Source organism: Otolemur garnettii, unplaced genomic scaffold (assembly GCF_000181295.1).
Source record: "Otolemur garnettii isolate 467f Iridium unplaced genomic scaffold, OtoGar3 scaffold00047, whole genome shotgun sequence".
NCBI classification, from domain to species: domain Eukaryota; kingdom Metazoa; phylum Chordata; class Mammalia; order Primates; family Galagidae; genus Otolemur; species Otolemur garnettii.
The window spans coordinates 428,407-440,958 of NW_003852442.1; the positions used below are offsets into that span (position 1 = coordinate 428,407).

At 51.8% G+C, this 12,552-nt stretch overlaps 1 long non-coding RNA gene across 1 annotated transcript; it reads left to right on the forward strand.

Moving 5' to 3' along the window:
- The first annotated feature begins 37 nt into the window (after positions 1-37).
- Positions 38-11,958, forward strand: LOC111725777. Its single transcript, XR_002773756.1, has 3 exons — positions 38-226; positions 7,528-7,727; positions 11,463-11,958. It is a non-coding gene; the product is annotated as an uncharacterized LOC111725777 (long non-coding RNA).
- The last annotated feature ends 594 nt before the right edge of the window (positions 11,959-12,552 follow it).

Genomic DNA, 12,552 nt, shown 5'->3' on the forward strand with positions numbered 1-12,552 from the left:
TCCCCCCTCCCCCCGCGTCCCAAACTGCGCACAATAGCGCTCCGGCTCCTCTATCTATTTTGTGTCCAGCCGGAGCCGCGCACGATGATTCATTGCCCCAATTAGGGGCTCTCTCCAGCGCGCCAGGCTCAAGCCGTCTGAAGGGTCTCCTCAGGGACCGCCGAAACCCATCAGCGGCTGGAGCTGGTCTTTAAGTAAAGGTCAAGCAGGACGCGGGAGGAGCCAGGTAAGGACTGGAACGACGTCCCTGGGGACAGAGGAGCCTCCCCGCCCCTACCGCGGGAAGGGCTGTGGGCCAGCAGGAGGCACCCTGTCGGTTTCGTTCAGGGTGGTCCTGCCCCCTCTTCATTCTAAAAGGGGGGACCAAGTGAGAATCATTTACAGTCCTGCATAGCCCCAGGTTGGGGACACTTTTCAGAGCACAGCGTTCTAATTGTGCAGAGGCAAGAGAAGCTGTTTCCTGTCTCCTGGAACATGTTAATGAATGCACCATCCTGAGGATGAGTCCTGGCCCTGCTCTGTCCCTCACCAGTCAGGGACCACTGCTCACCAGCAGAGGTAGAAAGAGTCCTGTGTGTCCCAGGGCAAGCGACTCTACCTCTCTGAGCCCTTTAATTCCTTTCGTTAAACAGGAACTGCTGCAGGGGGCTAACTGTTTTCCATGCATTTATGGTGTGTAGATACATTGTATTTATTTAACAGAGACTTGCAGAGTGCCAGGCACAGTTCTAAGCACTTTATAAACTTCTGCTCAATTACCCTCCTGATAGTGCTGGGCTTGGTGCAAACATGAGCACTGTTACAGTAACAGAGAGATCAGCACAGTATTACAGACAGGAAAGAGGTGGCACTAAGCGTTAAGTTACTTATTCAAAATGGCCAAGTAGGGTTCAAACCCAGGGAATTGGGGGCCAAGTTCTTGTTCTCGAATGCCAGGGTTTGCAGCCTCTCCAGGTGAGCATCTGGTCCATGTCACCAGTCTGCTGATGGAGCCTGTCAATGGCAGGGGACAAGGCCAGGCCCTGTGGATACCCCCACCCCCGTGTGCCGCACTGGCTCAGGTTAGTAGTAACCCTGTGCCAATCCAGGCATTTCTGAACCTCACACTTCCATCTGTGGAAGGACACCCCCACCAGCTTCAAAACTCTACGAGCCTCTGATTTCCGAGCAGCTGTCCCTACCTGCAGCAGGGCCCAGAGTTGGCCTGTGGACCACAGTGCCCGTGGTCACCACCCTCTGGGGTGCTGACATGTAGGTAAAACTGGGCTTCCTCTTGTCTGGGAGGCAGGCCATACATTATAAGTAAATGGAAGAAGAGCAAAGGGCCAGTTCCCAGGAATCTCTGGTGGACATTCCAGGGCACACAGTCCAAGGGTTAATAGGAAAATCATTGTCATCAGAGATGCAGGACCTTGGGCCCTCACCCAAGCCCTGGAAAAAAAAACAAAACTGCTGTGTCAGCAAAACTGTCCCAAAGGAATGTTGGGGGCAGGGCCCAAGGCTTCTTGGAGCTTGGCATTTTTAATACCTGGTGAGAAGCCTGATTAGGAAAACTTTAAAGGCAACATCTGTTTAATTGTGGCTTGCATGGCTGCTGGTAAAACAGTGCTGGCCTCAGCGCCTCCAGGCTGCTGTTGAGTTAGATGTAGGTCCCTTGGGGCTCATCTTTAAGGTCTCGGCTCTGGTGTCATCCTCAGAGGCCTCCCTTCCTTCTCGAGAGCCATCCTCTATTGCTTTTCTCCACCTCAGCTCCTTGGCACAGGAGCTTGCATGAATTTTATTTATTTTTCTGTCTGCTGTTCCTGCCTGCCCCAGCCCTCCCCACCAGTATCCCCACTCCCACCTAGGAGCTAGATCTGTCTTACTTGCTTATATCCAGGGCCTGGCTCAGTGCCTGGGTCCCAGTCCTGTTCTATCCCTCGCGTGAGCCTTGGGCAGACCTCCTAGCCAGCTAAGCCTCAGTTTCTGGCTTGGTACAAGAGGATTGTGATTCCTGCCCCTGTGTGGATTGAATGAGGTAGAGAGAATGATGCCCCGGACACAGAGGTCTGGTATATTGCAGGTGACCCTGAGTATGTGATTGACAGCTGTTGAGGAGGTACTCCTGCCCTAGGGTAAGGGGGACACGGAGGTGAGGTCACACACAGATCTGAGGGAGGAGGGCCACAGGGTCAACAGGATGAAAAGACAGAGGTGGGGTTTTGTTGACTAAGCTGGAATCCTCCAGGAGGGTTTCCCAAGCATGTCTGATGTGTGCAGAGGTGGATGCGTTTGTTAGAGTGTGTGCAAGTGTGTACATGTGTCAGTGTGTGTGGCATGAATCCACGTTTGTGTGCAGGTGTGATCACGGTGCTCCTGGGCCTATGCCTACGTGCATGTGAAGTAGGCCAGGAGTCAGGGAGGCGGCTGGATATTTTTATTTCTTTCCATGACCCAGTGACCCAAGAAAGTCTCCTGGGACACGTCTCGGGAGCCAGAGAGCAGGTAAACACAGACCAAGGGCAGAGGAAGGCAGGTGACAGTGGCTGGTCATCTGCGGGTGGGCAACACCAGGTAGGGGCACTGGCACAGTCTGACACACCAGGTAGATGTCACGCCTCTGCCATTTACTAGCTGTGTGGCCTCAGCCTGCTCCTAACTTCTCTGAGCCCCAGCTTCCCCATCTGTAAGCCAGAGATAACAAAATGAGGAAGAATGAACCTAGGTACTCCCAATAAAGCATCTTACACAGACAGAACTGTAACATCTGTGCACACCAGGACCTATCATGAGGTTTGTTCTACATACCCCTAGTTCACAGGAGAGGGGAGCGAGTCACAGACAAGGGACGCCCCTGGCCCAGGGTCACACAGCCTGGGCAGCTGCCTCTGTGACTGTCTGGGCTCTGCCTCAAATATTGAGACCCCAGTTAGTTAGGACAAGAACAGCCTAGAGTGTCATCCACCCTCTTGTCACATGTGTCCCTAGAGAAACTGAGGCTCCTGTCTGGACACAAAACAGGCTGAGTTTGTGCCAGAAGATGAGGAGAAATGCCAGGGTATGTTTGCATTAATGTCACATGCCAACATAGACTCAAAATCCCGTGTTTTTTTTTTTTAGACAGCATCTCACTTTGTCACCCTTGGTAGACTGCTGTGATGTCACAGCTCACAGCAACCTCAAACTCTTGGGCTTAAGTGATTCTCGTGCCTCAGCTCCCAAGTAGCTGGGACTACAGGCACCTGCCGCAATGCCCGGCTATTTTCATTTATTTATTTATTTTGGTTGTAGTTGTCATTGTTGTTTGGCAGGCCCAGGCTGGATTCGAACCTGCCAGCTCTGGTTTATGTGGCTGGTGCCCTAGCTGCTGAGCTACTGGTGCCGGGCTCGAAGTCCCTTTTTCTAACAGAAATGTGCAAAAGGCTCAAATTAAACTGAGCCATCCAACATCCCCTGCCAAGAGCTGTCAGAGCCTCAGCCTCACTGCCCCAACAGAGCCATTCCTGGCTTCCCTACCCTCCCTTAGAGCCCTACAATCCTCACTGCACTGGAGACAGGGTGCCACAGGCAGCCCAGCACTGGAAACAGGGTAGGAAACGCCCACCCCAGGTCTACAGGAAAATATGGGTGCGTCTCAGGTTTGCTGCTACCTGTAGGGTCATCTTAGCCCAGAAACCGCAGGAATCTGCCCTCCCCCTGCCCAGGAGAGCTCTCCAGGCACCGAACGCACACAGGTCATTTAGTGCATCTGCCTCTGCACTGGCCTCTCCCACAGGGCCCAGCCTGAGCCAGCTTGCCATGCCCTGCCCCGCAGTTTCACAAGGCTGGGGACACAGTTGAGGACCACTCCATGATTGAACCAGGGATGCCAGAGTGCGTGTAGACCTCACTGTGCCCTCCACGTTCCAGAACCTCCTGCTGCCCCGGCGACTTCCATGCCACCATCTTTTATTTTTCCCAAGTGCCAGCAATAAAGATTAAACTCTTCACATGCCCCCAGCTTTCTCCAACCCTATCACCCCACTTCCCTCCTTGCCAGGACTGTCTGCCCTTTTCCCCTTCTCTCTAAACTGTGCGTGTGCCCTTGGTGTCCCTCTGAGGACCCATTTACCTTCACAGGCTGGTCCATCCTTCCTCTGTGAGAGGCACCGTGTGCTGCCTGTTTGGCCTCTGGCTCGCTGGGGACCAGGAAAACAAAATTTATCATCTCACTGCCCTATTTTTTCTTCTGTTTTTTTTTTTTTTTTTCTTTTTTGCCTAAGAATGAAGCAAACGCTTCTCTGCTACGCTCAGAAAGAGCTTCAAACATGGCAGGCCACTGGCAAAGATATATCTTCCTTCTCAGAGGGAAAGAATGTAACTGTTGACGGTAAAAAAAAATAAATAAATAAACCCTGGGATTTGTGGAGGCCTTGGGCTTATGAACCATTTCTTATCCGTTAGCTCCTGTCACAGCAATAAGGGGAGGAATGACACGAGGTGGATTCATCTTAGAGATGGAGAAACTGAGGCTCCAACAAGCAGAGGCTTGTTCAAGGACACAGTTCCTGCAACCAAGATAAGCGCCGGCTTTGGGGGACGGTAGGGACTGGGAAATTTGGAGCAGTCTGTATGCATTACTTGTGCTAACTTGTTAAATAGAAACATTCGACATAAACGGCATGTTTGGTGACCCCGTCTTAGCTCCTATTGCCTTTATAAATCCAGGAGCTTCTGAGAGTGAAAGTGGGTGGACCACTCTCTATCTCTGGGGCCTGGGACAGAAACGTTTTATACGCTGTCAAGTGCCTTATTAAAAAGTCATGGCTTGTGTTCCACAATTAAAGGTTACTGCATGGGGTGCAAATTTGCACAACAGAATCGGGTGCCCTTAAACCTTGCCTTGCTCCCCTGAATCTGAAAAACAACAACAACAACAACAACAACAAAAACTCCAGGAAAGAAAAACCCAGTCTCGTACTGCTGGAGTTACCAACCCCCATCCCAGGCCTCACCAGCTTGAAATCTGAGGATATTGCTGTGAACTTCAGGGCCTCGTAAAACCCCTTTGATAAATGATCACCAGGGTTGACCTGCCACTGGGGATGACGGGACAAACACTCCACATAAATCTTGAATATATTCAAAGACTCCCTTGCTGCCGGCTTCTCAACAGACCCCTGATTTGCAGCACAGAACCCACAGCAACCATTTATGTGGTGAGTTCCCAAGCTTCCAAGCCACGGAGGTTTCTGAGCGGGTAGGGCATAGGTGGGTGGGTGAGGGGACCAAGCAAAAGTAGATGAAGCCAAGAACTGCCCTAAGGGTGCCCAGCATACAGTAGGTGCTCAATACGAACCAGTTTGTGTCCTCCAACCTGGAAAGATAACAGCTAATATTCACGTTTGCTGGGCGGTCACTAAATGCGGGTGCTGTGTTTGGAACAGAGCTCATTATCTCACTCACTTCTCACAACACCCTGAAAAGTAGACCCTGTTGTTACATGATTTTACCGGTGGGGACTCTGAGGCTTAGAATGTGAACTCATGTCCCCAGCATCACGGAGCCGGGAAGTGTCAGAGCTGGATTCCTACCCAGGCGGTCTGGCCCTAGCGCCCCGCTGTGTGCTCAGCTCCTAGGCTGCCAGGCCCGCTGCCCCAGTCCTAATAAAGGCGTCCTTGTCCCTCCCTGGGCTTTGCCAGGAAGGCCAATGGTCAGGGCTTGCTGCACACCTCTGAGTCCGGCCTGCATTTCCACCAGTGGCTGCCACCTTCGGCCTAGTCTCCTGAGCTCTCAGGACCTGGAGCAGTGGCAGGTCCATGGCGCTGGGAAGTCAAAGGCAACACATTCTTTCCAGCTGTTCCTCTGAGTCACCCAGCATGTTCCAACCCCAGCTGCCAGCTTGCCTCCCCCGGCTTGGATTCGTGCCGTGGACGGGTTGTTGCAGGACCCATTGACAGAGACAGACGGTGGGACTGAGCCGTGTGGCTAATTCTAAAGTTAGGTGTTTTTTAGAAATCTTGTACCGAGGTATCACCTCCATACAGAAAAGCCTGCCTCATGATACGTGTACAATTTCCTGAACTGTCGCAAGCTGATTACATCTGTGTGACCAGCACCCAGAAATAAAGCAGGTCCAGCCTCACAGAAGCCCCCCAAGGCTCCCAATCCAGACACTACCTGCCCCCTCCCGCCCACCAGGGAACGACTCCCAACCAGTTCTGGGCATCCTGACTCCTAACACCAGCCTGTGTTATTTTTTAGCAGCTTTATTGAGATATAACTCACAGGCCACACAATCCGCCCATTTAAAGTGTACAATTCAACGGCTTTTGTATATTTACAGAGTTCTGCAACCACCACCACAATCAATTTTAGCACATTTTCATCACCCCCAGAAGAAACCTCAGACCCTTTAGCCATCAACCCCCATCCCTCCAGCTCCACCCCATAACGGCCCCTGGCGACCATCAGTCTACCCTCTGTCCCTGCCTGCTCTGAGCAGTTTGAATAAATGGGACTGTCCAGCACACAGACTTTGTAACTGGCTTCATTCACCCAGTGTAATAATGTTTTCAAGGCTTATCCGTGTTGTGGGCTTGTCAGGACAGTCTGTGTTTGTGCTTTATGTGAGAAGCAGCACATCCCGTGTTCTCTGGGCCTGGATTTTTGCTGAGCACCCAGGTCTTCCTGGTTTCACATGTAGAAGCAATCGGTTATTTTTTCTTGCTGCATAGTAGTCCACTGGTAAATATTACATCATTTACTCATCCTTTCTGCAAGTGGTGAGTTTTGGGGTAGTTTTCATTCAGGGCTACCACAAATGGTGTTTTTCTAAACAATCTAGTGCGTGTAATTTGTTGTAAACGCACAATGCATTTCTTTGGGGGTAGACACCCAGGAGTAGAATTGCTAACCATCAGGTGGGTGTGTGACTTTAATGCATACTAAGATATTTTAAATCACACCAGGGAGGCGAGTGGAATTGTCAAGGTTCCCTAGTCCCCAGATTTAGCCCTTCCTGACCTTCCCCTCAGTGGCCCACCCACCAGCGTGTACCCACATCCAGCTCCTTGCAGGGTGCCCCCTGCCCACCCACCCCGATAGCCCAGCCGGGATGGAATCCATACAAGCTGAAGAGGAAAAGGACTCAGTGGCCAGTATTTTCGTTGGGTCGTGTGAACACACGTGGTTTTTCTGCCCTGGCTCTGAAACTCTGTTCCTTTCTCAGGCCAGAAATACTTAGGCATAGCTCACTCTAAAAGGGGAAACACATTTTAAATTCCAATCTGCCCAGGTCTTAGAATGACTTAGAACATTCCAGCTGTCTGGAGGACAGCGCTCACCAGGAACAGTGGCTTACAGTCCCTTCTGCTCACACCACTCCGGGCCTGGCTCCACCCTCTCTGGGGTGGTTCAAGGCGTGCACCTCAAAGTGAGACCTCATCACTGCAGCAATCCCAAGGCCTCAGCCAGCTGAGCTTTGCTCCCCATCTGCGTATTGTTACCCAATTTAATCCTTCCAGCACCTGATGAGGTCAGCACACAAGTATCATTTCTACTTCACAGGTGAGGAAACTAAAGCACAGAGAGGTTAAGCTACTTGCCCAAGATCACACAGCTATGAATGGAAGGAGCTGATGTTGCAACCCGGGCTGTGCTGTGGAACAGGAGCCTGCACTCTGAGTGGTGCACTCCTTTGCCTACAGACTTTGGAATTCAGATCAAAATCCGTCCCCCATCCCTGTGTCTTCTCTGCATGGCCCTAGGTAAGTGGTTGGACTTGTGAGCCACATTGCTTTAGTCAATATGAGTGTGGAGAATCGCCCACCCCCTTGCAATGTTATTAGGAGACCAAACCCCACAGAATTTAAAAGTGCCACAAACACAGTAAGCACTGCATAAAGGGGCCTTTCTCCCCCCACCCCAGCTTCCTGAAACAGCTCCCGCCTTTGAGAAGTGCATGCTCCTGAAGCCCACGTTCTTAGATAGACCCCCTTAATTTGAGAGGAGAGCAGTCCAAAGCCCAGGGCAGCCCTGACTCAGCCAAGGTCACACAACGGACAGTCAGAAGTTGGCCTTCCTGACTTCCTGCCTAATACTCTTACACCCCCTTGAAAATAGTGATTTGTGATTGTCAGGCCAAGGAGCCCTCACTCAGGAGTTCGAGAACTTTATCCCCGAGAACTCCGTTTCTTTCCGGGGTCCATGGGAGGATGAGCTCTGGGCTTCGGAGAGAACCAGAGATGGTCTGACTCCCAGGGCTGCCAGGTTTGCCCCCCTAGGGGGATGGGTGCTAGCAAGTCGGGAGGCAGGCCTGGGTGTCTGGTTGTGCCTCTAGCTGGGCACCCTGACATGACTTCCAGAAAGACTATCTCTCCGTGGGGCCCCCTGGACCCTGCATGGCCATTAATATTTATCAGACCTGAAAGCTGAGCCACTGGAGAAGTGAAAAATAGCCGTGGACAGGTGCCATCGTGGCTGGCACTCTGGCTCAGGGTGTGGGCAGCTGGGGGGGGCTGGGCAGGACTAGGCAGGGAGGCCTCATCTTGGGTGGAGAGGGGAGCCAGGTATTCAGTCTAAAAGGAGGAAAGCGAATGATCAAGGAAGGGACATCCCCTAGAAGCTGGCACTTCCCTGCTGCCATGGGTGTCTGAGGCCCCAGGCCTGGGCAGGAGGCTGGGGGTGGGAATGTTCGGCAGGGCCGCCCCAGCCTCTAACCTGTTTTCCTTATGTCTCTTCCCAACCCAGCAGCGTCTTTTTGGAAGTGCAAACCGGGTTGTGGTCTCCCTATTGCTTGAAGTCCATCTCAGGTTTCATAGCGCTCAGGCTAGAGATGAGACGCCCTATTTGCCGCCCTCTGCCCATGTTGCTGGGAGACCTTAAGACCTCTTGATTCCTTAGACCTTTGGCCTTCTCAGGAGGCACCATGCACACTGTACCACAGGACCTTTGCACGTACTATTTCCATTGCCTGGAACTTGCTTCCTTCTGCTCTGTGCCTAATTCCTCCCTGTACCAGGCATACACCATTCCTCACCCTCCTCCTGCTCTGCAGGCTGACCCTGCAAACTATGTTTCCCAGGCTTCCTTGCTCCTGACTTCCCACTGGGGACAGCCAACAGGAGGTACTGGAGGGAGACTGGAGGAGGGGGTAAGCCAGGGTGTCTCTGTCTCTTTGCACAAGCAATGTCTCTATAAGTGGCCACATCTCTTGTGTGGTTCCAGCAGCAGCTCCAGCAACTCTCTTCTTCCTTTGTCCCTCCTGCCTGGGGTGACAACAGCTTCCTGCAGTTCTTAGCTGTGAGTCAGCCTCGCTGCCCCCACGTGCTCTCACAGCTGCTTTGGTAACAGCTCCCTTGATTAAACTCCTCTCTTGAGTCACCTGGCTCAGGTACCCGCCTCTTGGCCAGCCCTTGGCTCATCCTTTGGTTCCCTGTGACTGTCTGGAGCATCCCGGCCTGTGTCAGGAACCTCTGTGATAGGCTAGACCATTTCTTTTCCTTCTGGGCACATCTTGCTGTTTGTAATTATGACTTCATGAGTGTGGTTACTTGATTAACATCTGTCTTCTTCCAAATTTGCCAGTTTCATGAGGGCGAGGCCCAGGCATCTGTTTCTGCTCAGCTCCGTGTCTTTGGCAGCAGACCGAGTGTGATGGCTGCCACGTAGGGGCACTCAGGAAAGGCTGCTGAAGTGTGAGTGTGTGGGTGCATGAGGAGGGCTGTGAGGAACTCGGTCAGATGGAACCCCCAGCTCTAAATGAATCTTTTCTTCCTTTTTTATAAGGTTGCTAAACAGGTTGCTTGGAGAAACTCATCGTTCCTTCATTTGGCTAAAATGTATTGGGCTCCTACTGGACACCAGGATGTGGGGATGATGAATGGTTTGGTGGGTGAGTGGGTGTGTGGATGGGTGGAGAGAAGAGCAAAGGATGGGTAGATTGATGGATGGATGATGGATGGATGATGGATGGGTGGGTGGGTGAGTAGAAGGGTAGATGGGTAGATGGATGGATGGATGGATGGATGGACGGACGGACGGACGGACAGATGGGTGGATGAATGGGTTGGTTGGTAAATGGATGGTTTGTTGGATGGAAGGAGGATGCCGTGGTGGGTGGATGGATGAGTAGATGGATGGATTGGTTAGTGGATGGTTGGACAACAGGTGGATGGTTAGATGGGCAGGTTGGTTGGTTGGTTAATGGATGGTTTGGTTGGTGGATGGATGGGTAGGTTGGTTGGTTGGTGGATGGTTTAATAACGGGTGGGTGGATGGGCAGGTTGGTTAATGGATGGTTTGGTGGTTGGAAGGATGCTGGGTGGATGGATGAGTGGATGGATGGATGGATAGGGAGGGTGGGCGGGCAGGTTGTTTAATGGATGGTTTGGTGGATGGATGGATAAGAGGTAGATGAATGGAGGAAAAAAGGATTTACTCCTAGAAAAAAAGTCAGGCATGACGTCAAGTCAGGCAGACTGAATTAAGATAAAAAATACAACCGTTCCTGGAGGATTGGCAGGGGACAGGGAGTGCCGGCACTCATGTAGGAACATGAGCTGTGTTCATGGAACATGCAGGAAGGCCGGGCCCTGAGAAGGGAGTGGGCAGGGAAGGTAGCTTCTGAACCAAGTTATAATTCCCTGTGTTAACCAAGATTAATGACTTTGGTTTGGAGAGGCCACTCCCAGCCGTGGGTTTGAGGCCAACTCTCCATGGCTGCCTTAGAGACACAAGGCTCCTGGGGTGGCAGTTAAGGCCGACTTAGGATCACCCAAGCACAAGTCCAGTGGGAGCTGGGACAGTAGTCCCCTTCCCTGCAGTCCCGGGACCCCAGACATGTAGAGTCTCAAACTCCATGGGCCCCAGAATCATCATGAGTCTATTCAACAAGCTGATGCCTCTGGCTCCCCGGAGACCTGGTCCAAGAGGCCAGGGTGGGGCCTGGAAATCTGCGTGATTTTGGTTTTCTTTGTTATTTGTTTTTTGTTTTCGTTTTTTTGAGACAAGGTCTTGTTCTATCACCCAGGCTAGAGTGCAGTGGTTGGTCATAACTCACTGCCTCTTTGCCTGGGCTCAAGTTATCCTCCTGTCTCAGCCTCCCCCTCAAAGTGCTGGGACTACAGGTGCAAGCCACCACACCTGGCCCTGTGGGGTTTTAACAGGCAACCAGGCATTGAGAGGCCTGTAGTTTATGGAACATAGTTTGAAAAACACTGAAATTGGGGATGTTTCAAACAACATCTGGCAAAGTGGGAAAGGAGCAGGGAGGCCTAGCAGCCAATGCTTGGGCTTGAGCTTGGGAGCCAGAGATCCAGTTGCAGTCTTTTTTGAGACAGTCTCACTATGTCACCCTTGGTAGAGTGTTGTGGCATCACAGCTCACAGCAACTTCAAACTCATGGGCTTAAACGATTCTCTTGCCTCAGCCTCTCAAGTAGCTGGGACTACAGACACCTGCTACAACACCTGGCTATTTTTGTTGTTTTCATTGTTTAACAGGCCCAGGCGGGGTTCGAACCCACCAGCCCCTGTGCACGTGGCCAGCGCCCTAAGCGCTGAGTTATGGGCACCGAGCCCGAAATGCAGTCTTGACCTGTCAGTCATGAGTGACCCACCCTGAGCCGCTGAGTCTCCACCCAGAGTAGAAGACCCTCACTTGATGTTGATGCTTTAAATTCAAAGCACAGGCCAAGAACATCCAGGAAATGAAAGCCCTGGACATGTCTGTCCACTCCGTCAAAATCTCATCACACCAGAGAGTTCCAGAAGTCAGCATCACATGGATTTAGAGCTTTAGAACGGTCCCTGTGCCGGGGATTACATGACACATCAGCAACCTATGGAGCAGCGCTCTTCATTAAACCGGTCGCAGTTTCTGTAGCAAAATGCAAAACCCCCTGTCGAGTGGGGGGAAGGGAGGCCATAAAGAGCCCCATGTCTGTCCAGGGCAGATAGTTGTGGCCAAACAAGTTACGTAAGGACTTGGCTTTTTTGAGCTTTTGTGGTTTTGCAATTGTGGATAAGGGATTATAGTCTGTATAAAGATGGGAAGATCCATGGTGCTGCAAAAAAACAGTTGTGCCAAGGCTCCCGAGGTGTGGACCTGGAAAGAGGTTCACCCTACACTGACTGTTCAGTGGGAGAAGGGCCAAGGAGAGTTTAAAAAATTGTATACCAGTCCCTGGGAAAGAGACTGGGGGCTGATAGCAGGTACAGGGGCTGGTTTTTCTCTTTTTGCTTAGGGATGTTTTCAAAGGTTCTACCTTGAGCCACTATCATACTATAGAACTCATCTGATTTGTTCTTCTTAAACAATAGGAGTCCTAAAATCTTCAAATGCACAAAGGTTTGGTGAATGACCCCTGGGGAGGCAGCGGTGGGATGGGCTGTCTGGGGTCTTAGGGGGCATTACCGACCCATGGCCCCTCTGAGGGGTGGCAGAGGCCCCTGCCCTTCGTCTGCTCAGGATCTGTGCCTTGCCACCCACCCCTGAGCCCCTGCACACCAGGCTCTGAAGAAGACATCTGTAGCTGCCCTTGGATTGTTCCCCACCCCCTGGTGCAGACCCTGGGTGGTTTCCCATGATTGT